Source organism: Oncorhynchus tshawytscha, linkage group LG20 (genome assembly GCF_018296145.1).
Source record: "Oncorhynchus tshawytscha isolate Ot180627B linkage group LG20, Otsh_v2.0, whole genome shotgun sequence".
In the NCBI taxonomy this organism is placed as follows: domain Eukaryota; kingdom Metazoa; phylum Chordata; class Actinopteri; order Salmoniformes; family Salmonidae; genus Oncorhynchus; species Oncorhynchus tshawytscha.
This window is the reverse complement of record NC_056448.1, coordinates 4,160,628-4,172,385: the sequence shown is the minus strand read 5'-3', so window position 1 is coordinate 4,172,385 and position 11,758 is coordinate 4,160,628.

Below are 11,758 nucleotides of genomic sequence, written 5' to 3'. Positions count from 1 at the left end.
GGACTAAGTTTAGACCTCATCCTGCCTCTTTTGGGCACCAGGATTAGTGTAATTAATGGGGCCTGGTGGAGAGAAAAGGGGGAGGACGGAGAGGAGGGACGGGTTGTTCTCCATCTAACCCGAGGGGTGAAAGCATTTGGGGAATGTGCCCCAATCATGACACAAAAGGTCTCTATTTACCCCTGAGCTAGAGCTGAAGGAATAGACACCCCCCCCCCCGGGCTCTCGTCACCCTCTCCTCTCCCTCTCCATCTCCTCACCCTCCTCTCATAATCTTTTTTAGGAATGGCGGGATGAGGAAGGCTCTACATTTCTCATTCTCCCAGTCATAACCCCTCCTCAGCCTTGGGCCAAGGATTTATGAGCATTCATTTTGTTCTCTTCTCCTCTCCTCTATTCAGTGACACAGGCCTCTTAATGAGGGAGGAGAATGAGGGGCGGAGATAGAGAGAGAGAGAGAGAGAGAGAGAGAGAGAGAGAGGGACTAAAGTCATTTGGAGAAAGCTATTTGAATGGAAATCATACTCACATCTGTGATGAGGAATGAGCTGTAAATACTAGCTTGACTCTGGGGGTGCAGGGATACACAATGACAGCCAACACCACATGAGAGCCAGTGTGTACAGTACAGTATGTGTGTGTCTGTCGGTGTGCCTGCCTTTACAGACTGCTGATGATTCAATGGACATGTGTGTGGTGGGGGTAGGAAAACACCTTTGTTTCTCTCTTTCCCTCTAATAACGGGTGCATGCAGTCCATGCGGATAGCAACATGCCTTTCTAAATGCAGAAGGCAATTAACGCGTTTAAACCAAGAGCACGCAACCAAGTCACATAAATAAAGCAAGCCAATTAAGGGCCTGGCCGCATTAAAAGTGGATTATCTTGCCGATGTAAATATCTCTGCCTCATTTTCATCAAATTGTGGTGTATCTAGGGCCTGAGCACTCATTAGAGAGCTGAGCCAAGAGGTGGGGAAGGTAGGAGGGGAGGGAAAGGAGGGAGAGAAGGGTTAGGTGTTAGGGGGTAGGGAGATTAGGGGCCAAGGAAGGGGGAAAGGTAGAGAGAGAGAGAGAGAGAGAGCGAGAGAGAGAAGTATGTTGTAGGTTGCATGAATAGAATAATGGATGAAAGGTGTCCCTCATTCTGGAATAATTTCCTCTCTTCTTAATTCCCTTATAACCCTTCACACACACTATGCATAGACCCTAACACACACAAGCACATACACATGCATGTAGGCAGGCACGCATGCACATGCACGCACACAGCAATGTGGTTAACGATCCACTTCGTAAACATAGTTATGTTTCTACATATAGCACACACACACACTGTTGAATTCCTCCATAGAGCTACAGCACAGTGACAGGCTCCTCTCTCACCTCTCTGTCACCACATGCTTTCTCTAAATTAGGGGTGTATCCTGCATGGAATTCCCCAATAAAACCTGCAACTAAAGAGCAAGACTCAAAGTGTTTTTATTTCAAACTACTATAATTTCCCACTCTTTCATTTTCTCACTTCCTGAAACCTCTGTGCCCCTGAGATATTGGCACCAGTAATTCTCTTCACTTGGGGACTTTCCAGATACGTTGTACTTTTAGGTTGTGGTACAACAACCAAGGAAAGGCAAAACAAGACTGCTCTGATGCTCTGTGCCAAGTTTATCAAGATCCCAACCTGGCTCAGCATTCGCTATAATCAATCCGACAGCCAGTAAATGAGATATAAAATACTTAGCCTTGATTAAGAAAATCATATCTTAATTGCTGTATGCTTATAAATCGTTACAGTTCTTCCTGCTATTTTGGCTACAATACAGTACTTCATTTTATATCTCAGCCTAGTTTTTCATATGATGTATTCATTGTCTGCACTCTGTTTTTGTGTTATAATATTCTTTGTCTTTCAGAAACGTTGTGGGCCGCAAACACTCTGGGATTAGATAAAGGCTCTTACTACAGTAGGTCCCCAGGGACCCATAACCCCCCCCCCCTTTGTCTGCGTGTAGAATCTCAAATAAGTATTTGTTGACTCTGATTCAGATGTTAATGAATGTAAATGCACTCCTTTTTGCCCAACACTGGTCATACGTTTTCATAATGCACACACAGGCTTGAAATATCATGCAAAATAATACAGCCAGCGTATTGAGCAATGTCTCCGCAGTCATGATGAGTGATCAGTGCAATGTCTCCGCAGTCATGATGAGTGATCAGTGCAACGTCTCCGCAGTCATGATGAGTGATCAGTGCAATGTCTCCGCAGTCATGATGAGTGATCAGTGCAATGTCTCCGCAGTCATGATGAGTGATCAGTGCAATGTCTCCGCAGTCATGATGAGTGATCAGTGCAATGTCTCCGCAGTCATGATGAGTGATCAGTGCAATGTCTCCGCAGTCATGATGAGTGATCAGTGCAACGTCTCCGCAGTCATGATGAGTGATCAGTGCAATGTCTCCGCAGTCATGATGAGTGATCAGTGCAATGTCTCCGCAGTCATGATGAGTGATCAGTGCAATGTCTCCGCAGTCATGATGAGTGATCAGTGCAACGTCTCCGCAGTCATGATGAGTGATCAGTGCAATGTCTCCGCAGTCATGATGAGTGATCAGTGCAATGTCTCCGCAGTCATGATGAGTGATCAGTGCAATGTCTCCGCAGTCATGATGAGTGATCAGTGCAATGTCTCCGCAGTCATGATGAGTGATCAGTGCAATGTCTCCGCAGTCATGATGAGTGATCAGTGCAATGTCTCCGCAGTCATGATGAGTGATCAGTGCAATGTCTCCGCAGTCATGATGAGTGATCAGTGCAATGTCTCCGCAGTCATGATGAGTGATCAGTGCAATGTCTCCGCAGTCATGATGAGTGATCAGTGCAATGTCTCCGCAGTCATGATGAGTGATCAGTGCAACATCTCCGCAGTCATGATGAGTGATCAGTGCAATGTCTCCGCAGTCATGATGAGTGATCAGTGCAATGTCTCCGCAGTCATGATGAGTGATCAGTGCAATGTCTCCGCAGTCATGATGAGTGATCAGTGCAATGTCTCCGCAGTCATGATGAGTGATCAGTGCAACGTCTCCGCAGTCATGATGAGTGATCAGTGCAATGTCTCTGCAGTCATGATGAGTGATCAGTGCAACGTCTTTATGGTAGGAATACTATTACCATTCCATGCTTGGCGGTAATATCATCCTTTTTCACCGGGGAATTGCTTTATTCTGAGCGTGCTTAGAATAGAAGAGTACAACTCCATCAGTGGAGGCTGCTTAGGGGAGGAAGGCTCATAACAATGGCTGGAATGGCATGGAAACCATGTGTTTGATGGATCTGATACCATTCCATTGATTCCGTCTCCAGCCATTACCACGATTCCTCCCCAATTAAGGTGCCACCAACCTCCTGTGAACTCTTCACCACTGAGACATGGAATAAGGAAAGACAGATAAGATTGAGTGTTGTTTTTTTTGTGCACACCTAACCTAACCTTCAAGGTTAGTCAGAGCGATTCAAAGCCTAGGTGGATTGGGACACAGATAACACGATTGTTTTTAACCTTGAAATCGTGAGGGCACATTTGATTCTCTCGGTCCTTTGTTCTCAGTGTGGGCCTAAATCCATTTGCCTCCGCTATGAGCAGAGCACCACTCGTGCTCCGATGGACTGCTGCAAGGAGAGTATACTGCACGGGCCTGAACATTCCCCTTTTAATATATATCGTGGGCACTACATGGCCAAAAGTATGTGGACAGCTGCTCGTCGAACATCTCATTCCAAAACCATGGGCATTAGTACAGAGATGGTCCGCGTCTGTCTTTCCCCCCCAAAGCAGTTCCTTCGAAACCACACCCCGTTATCCAGAGGGGCGTTCTACTACGCTCCCTTTGGCTAGATGGCGTTGTCTCACTCACAGGTGATCAGGCAGTGGCCTTCCAAGGTAAGGATGGAAAGTGTAATTCAACAATTAGCTGCAATGCAGGCCTATTATTATCACGTTTGGTAACATTTGCCAATGTATTTATTTTCAATGAGTTGTAAAGAGGTCACCAAGCGCAACATAGCTTCAGCGTGTAAATCAGCTAGAAAGATGTGTCGGCATCGGGTAATTGTCTCTGGCCCCAGTTAGGGGGAGTGATGAGCTCTACAGCAGAGTCTCACAACTCAATCACTGGTTGAAAACTGTTTTCTGCCCCTCCCAAAATATAGAATTTGTAGATAATTGGCCCTCTTTCTGGGACTCACCCACAAACAGGACCAAGCCTGACCTGCTGAGGAGTGACGGACTCCATCCTAGCTGGAGGGGTGCTCTCATCTTATCTACCAACATAGACAGGGCTCTAACTCCTCTAGCTCCACAATGAAATAGGGTGCAGGCCAGGCAGCAGGCTGTTAGCCAGCCTGCCAGCATAGTGGAGTCTGCCACTAGCACAGTCAGTGTAGTCAGCTCAGCTATCCCCATTGAGACCGTGTCTGTGCCTCGACCTAGGTTGGGCAAAACTAAACATGGCGGTGTTCGCCTTAACAATCTCACCAGGATAAAGACCTCCTCCATTCCTGTCATTATTGAAAGAGATCATGATACCTCACATCTCAAAATAGGGCTACTTAATGTTAGATCCCTTACTTCAAAGGCAATTATAGTCAATGAACTAATCACTGATCATAATCTTGATGTGATTGGCCTGACTGAAACATGGCTTAAGCCTGATGCATTTACTGTGTTAAATGAGGCCTCACCTCCTGGCTACACTAGTGACCATATCCCCCGTGCATCCCGCAAAGGCGGAGGTGTTGCTAACATTTACGATAGCAAATTTCAATTTACAAAAAAAAAAATGACGTTTTCGTCTTTTGAGCTTCTAGTCATGAAATCTATGCAGCCTACTCAATCACTTTTTATAGCTACTGTTTACAGGCCTCCTGGGCCATATACAGCATTCCTCATTGAGTTCCCTGAATTCCTATCCGACCTTGTAGTCATAGCAGATAATATTCTAATCTTTGGTGACTTTAATATTCACATTGAAAATTCCACAGACCCACTCCAAAAGGCTTTCGGAGCCATCATCGACTCAGTGGGTTTTGTCCAACATGTCTCTGGACCTACTCACTGTCACAGTCATACTCTGGACCTAGTTTTGTCCCATGGAATAAATGTTGTAGATCTTAATGTTTTTCCTCATAATCCTGGACTATCGGACCACCATTTTATTACGTTTGCAATTGCAACAAATAATCTGCTCAGACCCCAACCAAGGAACATCAAAAGTCGTGCTATAAATTCACAGACAACACAAAGATTCCTTGATGTCCTTCCAGATTCCCTCTGTCTACCCAAGGACGCCAGAGGACAAAAATCAGTTAACCACCTAACTGAGGAACTCAATTTAACCTTGCGCAATACCCTAGATGCAGTTGCACCCCTAAAAACTAAAAACATTTTTCATAAGAAACTAGCTCCCTGGTACACAGAAAATACCCAAGCTCTGAAGCAAGCTTCCAGAAAATTGGAACGGAAATGGCGCCACACCAAACTGGAAGTCTTCTGACTAGCTTGGAAAGACCGAAGAGCCCTCACTGCTGCTCGATCATCCTATTTTTCTAACTTAATTGAGGAAAATAAGAACAATCCGAAATTCCTTTTTGATACTGTCGCAAAGCTAACTAAAAAGCAGCATTCCCAAGAGAGGATGGCTTTCACTTCAGCAGTGATAAATTCATGAACTTCTTTGAGGAAAAAATCATGATTATTAGAAAGCAAATTACGGACTCCTCTTTAAATCTGCGTATTCCTTCAAAGCTCAGTTGTCCTGACTCTGCACAACTCTGCCAGGACCTAGGATCAAGAGAGACGCTCAAGTGTTTTAGTACTATATCTCTTGACACAATGATGAAAATAATCATGGCCTCTAAACCTTTAAGCTGCATACTGGACCCTATTCCAACTAAACTACTGAAAGAGTTGCTTCCTGTGCTTGGCCCTCTTATGTTGAACATATATTGAACATAATAAACGGCTCTCTATCCACCGGATGTGTACCAAACTCACTAAAAGTGGCAGTAATAAAGCCTCTCTTGAAAAAGCCAAACCTTGACCCAGAAAATATAAAAAACTATCGGCCTATATCGAATCTTCCATTCCTCTCAAAAATTTTAGAAAAGGCTAACAATAGTATACTAACACTGTTTCACTGCTATGCGGATTACACACAGCTGTACATTTCAATGAAACATGGTGAAGCCCCAAAATTGCCCTTGCTAGAAGCATGTGTTTCAGACATAAGGAAGTGGATGGCTGCAAACTTTCTACTTTTAAACTCGGACAAAACAGAGATGCTTGTTCTAGGTCCCAAGAAACAAAGATATCTTCTGTTGAATCTGACAATTAATCTTAATGGTTGTACAGTCGTCTCAAATAAAACTGTGAAGGACCTCGGCGTTACTCTGGACCCTGATCTCTCTTTTGAAGAACATATCAAGACCATTTCAAGGACAGCTTTTTTCCATCTACGTAACATTGCAAAAATCAGAAACTTTCTGTCCAAAAATGATGCAGAAAAATGTATCCATACTTTTGTCACTTCTAGGTTAGACTACTGCAATGCTCTACTTTCCGGATACCCGGATAAAGCACTAAATAAACTTCAGTTAGTGCTAAATACGGCTGCTAGAATCCTGACGAGAACCCACATTTTTTTGATCACATTACTCCAGTGCTAGCCTCCCTACACTGGCTTCCTGTCAAGGCAAGGGCTGATTTCAAGGTTTTACTGCTAACCTACAAAGCATTACATGGGCTTGCTCCTACCTATCTCTCTGATTTGGTCCTGCCGTACATACCTCCACGTACGCTACGGTCACAAGATGCAGGCCTCCTAATTGTCCCTAGAATTCCTAAGCAAACAGCTGGAGGCAGGGCTTTCTCCTATAGAGCTCCATTTTTATGGAACGGTCTGCCTACCCATGAAAGAGATGCAAACTCGGTCTCAACCTTTAAGTCTTTACTGAAGACTCATCTCTTCAGTGGGTCATATGATTGAGTGTAGTCTGGCCCAGGAGTGGGAAGGTGAACGGAAAGGCTCTGGAGCAACGAACCGCCCTTGCTGTCTCTGCCTGGCCGGTTCCCCTCTTTTCACTGGGATTCTCTGCCTCTAACCCTATTACAGGGGCTGAGTCACTGGCTTACTGGGGCTCTTTCATACCGTCCCTGGGAGGGGTGCGTCACTTGAGTGGGTTGAGTCACTGATGTGATCTTCCTGTCTGGGTTGGCGCCCCCCCCCTTGGGTTGTGCCGTGGCGGAGATCTTTGTGGGCTATACTCGGCCTTGTCTCAGGATGGTAAGTTGGTGGTTGAAGATATCCCTCTAGTTGTGTGGGGGCTGTGCTTTGGCAAAGTGGGTGGGGTTCTATCCTTCCTGTTTGGCCCACCCCGGGGGTGTCCTCAGATGGGGCCACAGTGTCTCCTGACCCCTCCTGTCTCAGCCTCCAGTATTTATGCTGCAGTAGTTTATGTGTTGGGGGTCTAGGGTCAGTTTGTTATATCTGGAGTACTTCTCCTGTCCTATTCGGTGTCCTGTGTGAATTTAAGTGTGCTCTCCCTAATTCTCTCTTAACTCTCTTTCTTTCTCTCTCTCGGAGGACCTGAGCCCTAGGACCATGCCTCAGGACTACCTGACATGATGACTCCTTGCTGTCCCCAGTCCACCTGGCCGTGCAGCTGCTCCAGTTTCAACTGTTCTGCCTTAGGGAGTTTTTCCTAGCCACCGTGCTTCTACACCTGCATTTGCTTGCTGTTTGGGCTTTTAGGCTGGGTTTCTGTACAGTACTTTGAGATATCAGCTGATGTACGAAGGGCTATATAAATACATTTGATTTGATTTGATTTGTAAAAATGTCTCAGAGGCTACTTAACATTACTAGCTCTGTATTTTAAGTTGTTATATTATCATTGGTAGTCTATTATCAGGTAAAAGCATATGCTTATTATTCATTATTTCTCAAATATTTATTAGTTAATCATTCAGTCAAATACGCTGCGCTACTGCAATTGAATCTGTCCTTGGGCGTTAAAGGACGTTAATAGCTTGCTCTGTCCACAACATTATGTTATTCGATTTTTCAATCTTGAAATACAAGGGCAAATGTTATTCATCAGTGACTGAAATTTCGCGCTACGTGATACTCACTTCTGGAGAGCGCACAAAGCGCTGTAGAATGCCTCTCTGAATAACAGGGTGTGGTTTTGGCTTAACTGCGTTGGGAAAAAGAAAGACACAGTCGGTCTCCCCTTTGCTGCTATAACAGCCTCCACTCCTCTGAGAAGGCTTTCCACTAGATGTTGTAACATTGCTGCGGGGACTTGCTTCCATTCAGCCGAAAGGACATTAGTGAGGTCGAGCAATGATGTTGGGGCGATTAGGCCTGACTCGCAGTCGGCGTTCCAATTCATCCCAAATGTGTTTGATGGGGTTGAGGTCAAGGCTCTGTGCAGGCCAGTCAAGTTCTTCCACACCGATCTTAACAAACCATTTCTGTATGGACCTCGCTTTGTGCCCGGCAGAATTGACATGCTGAAACAGGAAAGTGCCTTCCCCAAACTGTTGCCACAAAGTTGGAAGCACAGGATCATCTAGAATGTCATTGTGTGCTTTAGCATTAAGATTTCCTTTCACCTGGACCTAAGGGGCCTACCCCAAACTATGAAAAACAGCCCCAGACCAGTTTCCCTCCTCCACCAAACTTTTTAGTTGTCACTATACATTAGGACAGGTAGCATGGTCCTGGCATCCGCCAAACCCAGATTTGTCTGTCGGACTGCCAGATGGTGAAGCGTGACTCATCACTCCAGATAACGTGTTTCCACTGCTCCAATGACGAGTCCAATGGCGCCGAGCTTTACACCACTCCAGCCGATGCTAGGCATTGCGCATGGTGATCTTAAGCTCCCGACGAACAGTTATTGTGCTGTCCTTGATTCCACAGGCAGTTTGGAACTCGGTAGTGAGTGTTGCAACCTAGGACAGACCATTTTTTACGCGCTACGTGTTTCAGCAGCTGAGCCGTTGTTGCTCCTAGTCGTTTCCACTTCACCATTACAGCACTTACAGTTGTCCGGGGCAGCTCTAGAAGGGCAGAAATTTGATCAACTATGACGTGTCATGTTGAAAGTCATTGACCTATTCAGTAAGGCCATTCTACGGCCAATGTTGGTCTGTGGAGATTGGATAGCTGTGTGCTCGATGTTATACACCTGTAAGCAACGAGTGTGGTTAAAATAGCTGAATCCACTCATTTGAAGGGGTGTCCACATACTTTTCTATAGTTTAGCATATCTGCCTAAAAACAATACAATTGTGTGGATTTTACACAGGCTACAGGATTATATTACATTTTTTATCATCACCATCATTACCGCCACCATTAGCATCATCATGATCACCACCACCACCATCATCATCCTCATTATCATCACCACCATCATCCTCATTATCATCATGATCACCACCACCATCATCATCATGATCACCACCACCACCATCATCATCATCACCATCATTACCGCCACCATTAGCATCATCATGATCACCACCACCACCATCATCATCATCACCACCACCATCATCCTCATTATCATCACCATCACCACCACCACCATCACCACCACCACCATCATTATTACCATCACCACCACCACCATCATCCTCATTATCATCACCACCACCATCATTATTATCATCACCATCACCACCAGTATCATCACCACCCCCACCACCACCATCATCATCACCACCACCACCATCATCATCCTCATTATCATCATCATCACCACCATCATCATCATCACCACCACCACCATCAAGCTCATTATCATCACCATCACCATCATTACCGCCACCATTAGCATCATCATGATCACCACCACCATCATCATCATCATCATCATCATCACCACCACCACCACCATCATCCTCATGATCACCACCACCACCACCACCATCCTCATTATCATCACCATCACCACCACCATCATCATGATCACCACCACCACCACCACCATCATCATCACCACCACCATCATCATCACCACCACCACCATCATCCTCATTATCATCACCATCACCACCACCACCATCATTATTATCATCACCATCACCACCCCCACCCCCACCACCATCATCATGATCACCACCACCACCATCCTCATCATCACCACCACCACCATCATCCTCATCACCATCACCACCATCATCCTCATTATCATCACCATCACCACCATTATCATCACCACCACCACCACCATCATCCTCATTATCATCACCACCACCATCATCCTCATTATCATCACCACCACCACCATCATTATTATCATCACCATCACCACCATTATCATCACCACCCCCACCACCACCATCATCATCATCACCACCACCACCACCACCATCATCATCACCACCACCACCATCATCATCACCACCACCATCATCGTCCTCATTATCAGCACCATCACCACCAGCACCATCATCACCATTATCATCACCACCACCACCACCACCATCACCACCACCATCATCATCACCACCACCACCATCATCATCCTCATTATCATTATCATCACCATCACCATCACCATCACCACCACCACCACCACCATCATTATTATCATCACCATCACCACTATTATCATTATCACCACCACCACCATCATCATCCTCATTATCATCACCATCACCACCACCACCATCATTATTATCATCACCATCACCACCATTATCATCACCACCCCCACCACCACCATCATCATCATCATCATCATAATTATTATTATCATCATCCCCACTTTGTCAACATCACATTGTGTGTTCTGTTCTCATGATCTCCTTTGTTAACATGGAGGACGGGGTTATAATCAGGAGGTGATGGCACACAGATGGAGGGCTTTACAATGGCTTTGTGTTCTGTACACAAACAAGCACGCGCGCACACACACACACACAAGCACACTGACTGCCTGCTGCATCTGTCTCTGGGATAATAGCCGTGACTCTTCCAGGGACACAGCTCCTAAACTCACCATGGTGCTTCTTCACACGTTGATGATTGTTTTCACCACACCTCTACAGCAGAACCCACTAGTATCTACTTACTACAGTACATCTACAGGTGCTTCATCTAAAGACAAGATGCTTGAACGAGTCTTCTAGCTCGAACCCGGTGCCATAACAGTAGACCACAGTCTAGCCAGGCTGCGTCTGAAATGGTGTCTGTAGTGTTTGACTTTTCACCAGTGCCCATAGGCTAGTAATAAAGTAGTGCACTGTGTTGGGAATGGGGTGCCAATTCGGTAGCACTCTAGCTCACCTCTAAATTCCTCATCCGCCTGTGAGGTGGGCAGACCTGTTGAGACGAATACGTATTTTCAAATATTTGAAATAGGAAGCACTTTGAGGGGTGCTTGGTTTAGCTTGTATGGTGTGAGGAGGTTGCACTTCTTGGAATATTTTGTTGGATCCATTGTGCCTGACAAGCTAAATGAAGCGCACCTCCGGTGTTTCAAATATTTGACATACGAATCCGACCGAGGTCTGCTTTGAGGAGACACAGTCTTCCACTTACCTACAGTACCACCAGAAACCTGCATCTTATACTTTCTAAACATGGACAAAAGTCTGCTTTGATGAAGTTACTCTGCCTTCCACTTTTACACTACCACCAGAAACCTTTAACTGGAGCCTTTTCAAACATGGAGAATCT